The 6,636-nt window shown below is 42.3% G+C and overlaps 1 long non-coding RNA gene across 4 annotated transcripts; it reads left to right on the top strand.

Annotated features, from left to right (window-relative positions):
* The first annotated feature begins 205 nt into the window (after positions 1 to 205).
* LOC120697600 lies at positions 206 to 5,817 on the top strand. Of its 4 annotated transcripts, XR_005684565.1 has the most exons (6): positions 206 to 3,409; positions 3,498 to 3,710; positions 3,975 to 4,319; positions 4,414 to 4,532; positions 4,982 to 5,167; positions 5,421 to 5,817. It is a non-coding gene; the product is annotated as an uncharacterized LOC120697600 (long non-coding RNA). The 4 variants fall into 4 exon arrangements; XR_005684561.1 differs by lacking the exon at positions 4,414 to 4,532 and having other exon boundaries at positions 208 to 3,409; positions 3,975 to 4,374; XR_005684562.1 differs by lacking the exon at positions 4,982 to 5,167 and having other exon boundaries at positions 212 to 3,409.
* Positions 5,818 to 6,636: the final 819 nt, after the last annotated feature.

Below are 6,636 nucleotides of genomic sequence, written 5' to 3'. Positions count from 1 at the left end.
TAGGGTCGGGGTGGCACCAATTGAGGAGAAACTTATTCAGCATCGGCTGAGATGGTTTGGACATGTCCAACGAAGGTCTCCTGAGGCGCCGGTGCGTAATGGGGTTTTTGAGCGGGTCGATAATGTAAAGAGAGGTAGAGGTAGACCTAAACTGACGTGGGATGAGTTGGTTAAGAGAGACCTTAAGGATTGGAATATCTCTAAAGAGATAGCTTTGGATATGAGTGCTTGGAGATAGCTATCAATGTGCCTGAACCTTGAACTTATTTCTTTCGGGTTTCATCTCTAGCCTACCCCAACTTGCTTGGGAAAAAAAAGTCTATGTTGTTGTAAATATATTCCCAATCTATTCAGTACAGGTCAAATGTATCTGTTATTATCTTGACAAGAGAGTGTTGAAAAAAGCCACCATGTTTGTGGAGAGGGGTTATAAAGTACCTCATTAAGTGAGTGTTTTTGTGGCTTTTTCTTAGATAAGATTCACATTGCCTCAATTTATACTAGTTTAGGCTAAGAATTTCTATCTTTTGAAGGACTAGATTTGAGTTAAATTTGATAAGAAAATATAATCTCTCGTTCCATTTTTTTTTTAAAAAAACTATCTTTAAGCTCTAAGACTTCATTCTTGTCGAAGGGGTTCCGACGCCCTTGAAATCTGTCTACATGGGAAGATGCATGTTTTTCATGTGCTTGTTTTGGGTTATGATGATCTTGTGAACGTGGCCAAATTTTGGCCGTGCTTAGATGTTTAAGCTTCCATTTGTTTCGAAGCCACAATTTGGTATTGGCATGGAAAATTGTTCTATAGCAAACATGAGATTAACTCGAGAAGCTCTAATTTGGCCTTCCAATATTTTGCGTAGATACAATACAAACCATACAATCCCGTTCTAAGATAAGATAAATCATTTGGAAACATATGCAAACTCTTACCCAAACGCCAAGATAAATCAATTTTTTTAACAATGGAAAAGATTATCCAGCTTCACCCTCATTGAGGGGATCAGACCAACATTATTACATGCATGTAGTATCAATCACACCATGTTCGCGCAAACATTTAAAGTATGAAATATGAAAGACAATTCGTAAAAGTATGAAATATGAAAGACAATTCGCAAACTAAAAGACTATCCCTGCGATACGAAGAAATAAAGAGCTGATATCTCCAGCAAATGACATGCATGAATCATCTTTTCCTTTTGATGTAGCAAATACGTTTCTCTAAAAAAACCTGCAAAAAAAAGTTTTTGGTTGATATTTGTTAAAGACGACAACATTCATAGAGAACTAAATCACCTAGTACATAGCCCATATGCCTGTTAATAAATGTATTTTTGGTTTATGACCCCATTGTTTTAACCAATGATTAAATAAATCATCAACAAGGTGCTGTATACTTTCTTAACCGTTATAGAAGCTCCAAATTTTGCTTCCAATCTAATTGTGCCTAGCTGAATTATGCTTTGCAAGTAATACATCACTTTTCGAGTACCACATAAAAAGTTTACTCTTTAAACGTATCTTCCATGCCAAATCTCTTGTATAACCTTTACTATTAACAAGATTTATATATATAGAGTGTACAATGAAGAAGCCATTAGCTTGTAGGGAACATGAGAAGGTATACCTCCCCTCTTGTAAATTAACATTTAACAACTTATCCACTATATAGAGTCAGTCATGTAGTTTATTCCCAACTAAAGCTCTCCTAGAGGAGATATTTAGTGGTGGGGTGCTAAACACTTCTGCTACTGTAGCATGTTGTCAACGAAACATGCTAAACAGATATGTGAATTGGGACTTCAATGTTTGGTCGTGCAGGCAAATGTCTTCTCAAAATCTTATTTGTGAACCATCTTTAAGCGAAAAATATCCCAAGCTAAGAAACTTATCTTTCACCCCATTAGGCTGGTCCAAAAATACGAATCTCCTAGCTTTTTATTGACTTGCCCTAGAATTTTATTCTTTAGATAATTATCCCTCAGCAACTCTTGCCAAATGCCTTCTTCATTGCATAGTTTAAATAACCATTTACTAAGCAGATATTTATTTTGAATATCCAGATTTGTGTCCCAAACCACCTTGCTCTAACACATTCAACTGAAACATGAATTTCCCTAGTAATCTAACACACAGTGATGATAATTTGTTTCAAATTTTGGCTACACCCCCATTTAATTATGATCCAAACATTCGAGATATAAGAAATAGAAGAACAAACTAAGGACGTGTACCACTAATAATATTAAAACATAAACAAATCAGAGTTCTCGTAGTTTCAATTGACATGCACATTTATTATAAAGAAAATGAATGAAATTATTAAACGACCGTACGACAAAAGACATGGCATATTTCTATAGATGAAAGTTGGTTCCCACGGCGGACAGCTAAAATAAATTTACTATGTTCGATCTTGTTTCTACGGCGTGGATTCCTCGTTCGTGCATACGTGTTTGATCTCTGGTCTCCTCTTTCACACGATGCAACCTCCGCGAAACTTCTTGCCCGTCTGCCTTTCCTGCCGCCGCATCCTTCTTGCCTGCTTACCTGCCTGGAGCTCGACGCATGGTCTTCTTTTCACACCTTGTGTGGTGAAATCAGCTTTTACTGTTTACCGCTGCTTCCACGAAACTTCCTACTGTCGATGCCGATGGGAATCCTTTTCTCTGCGTACCTCCGCTTCCAACCACGCGTAGGTCCATCAGTAGGCCGATCTCCGCCGCTGCCTTCCCAGTCGATCTCCGCTGCTGCTCTGGTGCTGTCCTCGCCGATCCATCGTCTATCCTCGCGCCGTGGTGCCGCTGCCCCTCGCTAGCCGCTACTCCTCGCCCACAGTCGGTATGTCTGGCGGAGCGCGAGGCCGCTCGACTTCAGCCGCTCCCCGCCCACGGCCGGACCAGCCGTGGCCGGCCTGTCCTCGCGCCACGATGCCGCTGCCCTTGGTCGGCGCCGCTCCTCCTCCCCCACAGCCGGTAGGGCCGTCGGCGCGCGAGGCCGCCCAGCTTCGCCGCTCCCCGCCCGCGACGGGTCTGGCCAGGAGAGCGCGCGCGTCCGGCCCCGGCTTCGCTACTCCTCCCTTCGAAGCCCATCTCCGCGGTTCGGCGCCACCGCCGCCCGCCCTGCGCCCCGACTCCTCCGCAGCATCCCAGCCGCCGCTCTACTGCAAGCCGTCCTTCTCAGCCCGCATCAAATCCTTCGCACGCAACGACTTTGCCCCCAAGATCTGGATCTGCTCGCTTTGTTTCTTCTCGAACCACTTCCGAGTTCCAACATCCCCGCCGAGCTCTTCCTCCAGCACTCCACCGTTGATAGCATCCTTGGTGGCGTCGCGGCTCCGACGCCCCCAAAGCCACTGTGGAAGGCCGTCGCGCTCCTCCCCCAACGAGCTGCGCAACTACAACTGGTATGTCCCTTCTGCATACTTCCCATCCCCGATCAGCAGCCTCTCCTTGCTACCAGTGAATGGATCCGCTCATTCTTCCTCTAATCAGGGTTCAATTCAAGGTCCAAGTTCAGATCTTTTGTGTTCCGTCCCCAACGCACAAATGGACAGGTCAACAGGAACAACGACGTTGCCGGAAGGGGTCTGGATTGAGCTCCCTTGATGCAATTACTCTCATCCTTCATGCAGTTTCACTTGATGACGATGGAGCCAAGGAAGCAACATCCGAGCATTAGTCATTTGCCAAATTCATCGCAGTAAGGTAATTAACTATCCAATTAGTCTTTGGATATGATGTACTTCTATTAAGCATGTGTGAATCTATTAGTTCCTCATTCCAGCACCTGTTTGTGTCGTTCTAATGTTGGCTGCTGTATAGCATAGAAATTATTTTTCATTTGCAGGAAAAAAAACATGCTTGATTACTCTTTTTTCTAGAGTGGTTGTTTTTTATGATGTGTAGCATAAAAATGTTGTTTTTATGATGCATTCTGTTCCCTCTCTCTCTTACCATGAATATACATAGGTGCTTCCACAATTGAGATGGAGTACATGCCTGGATGGATTGTTTGAGCAATGCAGCAAGCACAACATTATGAGGGCCAAGGTCTTGCTCAGGTTGTCATCCGGAAGCAGGCCTCCGGCACTGACACTGTAACCATCGATGCACCCACCCCCGAAGAAATATGAGATCAATTTATATAAGCTCATTTATCTAGAGAAAATGGATCTGGGCAGCCAAAGATTTTTTTCCATCGATTGTCATATATCAAGTTAGACTTCCTAATATTTATTTTTCCCCTGCAGTTTGTTCAGTGCAAACTCCAAGTATTAAAAAATGAATATGTGAATTCTACCACAGAGGAAAGAGGTTTGGGTTCTCTCATATTTTTCATATGAGATTTGCACTAGATTTCACTTTTGGGGTAAAATTCTCACTTGATCTGGGTTGTTCATGTATTCAGTTTGTGCATCAATTACTAGCTACAGCAAAAGGAGTGGTTCTATTCTTTTAAGCCTCTATATTATCCCAGATATGGAAGATTCATATTATCCATGACCTTCTTTACTGAAAATTTGACTGGTAGGCCTTATTCTTTGTTCATATATAACTTATATCAACAGAAACAGATACATTCTTGAGCTCCATTTTACTTAGGCTACCATTACTATGTTATCTTCAAATTTGTAGAGTGGTCATTCTACCTACTAACCCAAATAATATAACCCTTCTATACTTCTTATCATTTAGACTCTAAATATATGCTATATCTGTACAGGCCAATTGAAACAACAAAATTAAACAAGTGCGGCTAATGTGGTAGTTTTAGCATTAGTAATTGTAAACCAATCTCAACCTGCAGCCCTTGAACTAGATGCTCCTATAATAGGCTCTGCATTACCTTTATCACTTCAGCTATCATTCAAGATTATCTTTAAAAAACCACTCCATTTCATGATAGCTTTCTTTATAGCCACAGCCATCACAATCCTTTGGAAGAGACTGATACATCTTTTCTTTGTCTGCAACAGTGTCAAACTCCCACCTATACCAGCCTGGATAAAAGCTGTTATTGCATATATGGATTCACTCCTGCCTCCCGCTTACACCCACTTGGATATGCAAAACCCTTACCAGAAACATAAAACTCTGCATCCAATCAGGCACACTCACTTGGGCAGTCACATTTATCATTTGCTTCCCAAAAACAGAGACAAGTATGCTTTTTATATCAGATAATTCTTCCTGCACTGCTGACAGTAGCTAATATAATGGAGGCAGCATGGTTCACGTTTGAACCTTCTTTTATATTAGTATGGAAGAAAATTGCCAACTGCTTTAGGAACATTTGACGCCTAAACTTTGAAGTGGAACAAAAAAATGTTTGCCTATGCTTGTATGTCAAGAAAAGCCATTTATTGATGCATTTACATACCCTACAATTTATACTTAGTTATACTAATCTTGCAGAAATATGAAGCCATGTTGGGAGTCAAATATGACATCTATTATTGTCAAAGCCTATAGATATATGTAGCTTGAATGGCCAGTTATGCAGTTGTGGAGCACTTATCATTTTGCTAAGAATCAAGTGCTCTTCAAAAGTCTAGCAGTGTGCTGTATTGAACCCGCCTAGCCTTCAATTATGTGAAGGCTATCGCCAATGAACACCTCCCTTATGCTGTAACCACTAATATGCTTACTTCTCCGCTAATTAGGGGCTGCTTTAAGATGTCTACGGCAATGACATGTTTACTGTATAAACCATTTATTGTTACCATGAGCCCGTTAAAGTCTTTATTTGTCTCTGATATTTGTAAAGCGTTCTCCACTTTTCTTACTGAAAATGCTAAGAACTTTTGCTTGAGTTTTGATCATCATTCATGTGCTTCCACATTCTTACAACATATTTGCCTAGTTTTCTTTACAAAGCCAGCTCAGAGAACCAGCGTTTCATACAAAAAATGAAATCTCATTTACTCCCATAACATAGCCAAAATTCTGAATGTATTAAAACAATAAGTGAATTCAGATGGTTAATGAGCGCGCGCGATAGCGCGCGTCATGCACTAGTGTAGATGTAGAGGTCACTTACGACAGGTTTCTGGCAGTTCACGCGCTCTCCAGTGTGTCAAACCTCGCCTCGTGGCCCACCCTATTCCTCCCTCGCCTGCTTCAGGATGCTGATGACGGAGAGCAAGGCCCAGAGATGTGTCAGGAACTCCCCGCCTTGCGCCAGCTGATCGACATGCACATCCACATTGTCCTTGGAATCAGAAGGTGCGATGTACAGGATGGTCCCTGCCCAGAACTCTGCCATCACCTTCCAGCGCAGTTCGACTACTGCTTGGAACTGATCAATCAATTGCTTCCCGAGCTTGACACCTTTCTGAAAGGTCAGCAGGCTATTACCTGAAATTTCACATCGTTGAATCGCCCTTTCCTTCTCCATCTTGGTCATCCATGTTCGTCCCAGTAGATCTTTCGCTTTGTGCAAGACTTGTTGAAGCCCCGAACGCTCGTCCTCCTCCGGAGACATACTTCTTCGTGCCTGCCTCAAAACTGATTGAAGCACCCTCATCGTGTTTTTGCTTTTCCCTGGTAGGATCTCCGGAAGAAATGCCACCAGGTACGCGCAGTACCCTGACAATGCTGTAGCAGCTTCACGATGATCAGAGTTGAATCC

The sequence above is a fragment of the Panicum virgatum genome, chromosome 1K (assembly GCF_016808335.1).
Source record: "Panicum virgatum strain AP13 chromosome 1K, P.virgatum_v5, whole genome shotgun sequence".
NCBI lineage: Eukaryota > Viridiplantae > Streptophyta > Magnoliopsida > Poales > Poaceae > Panicum > Panicum virgatum.
This window is presented reverse-complemented; position numbering and strand designations above follow the sequence as displayed.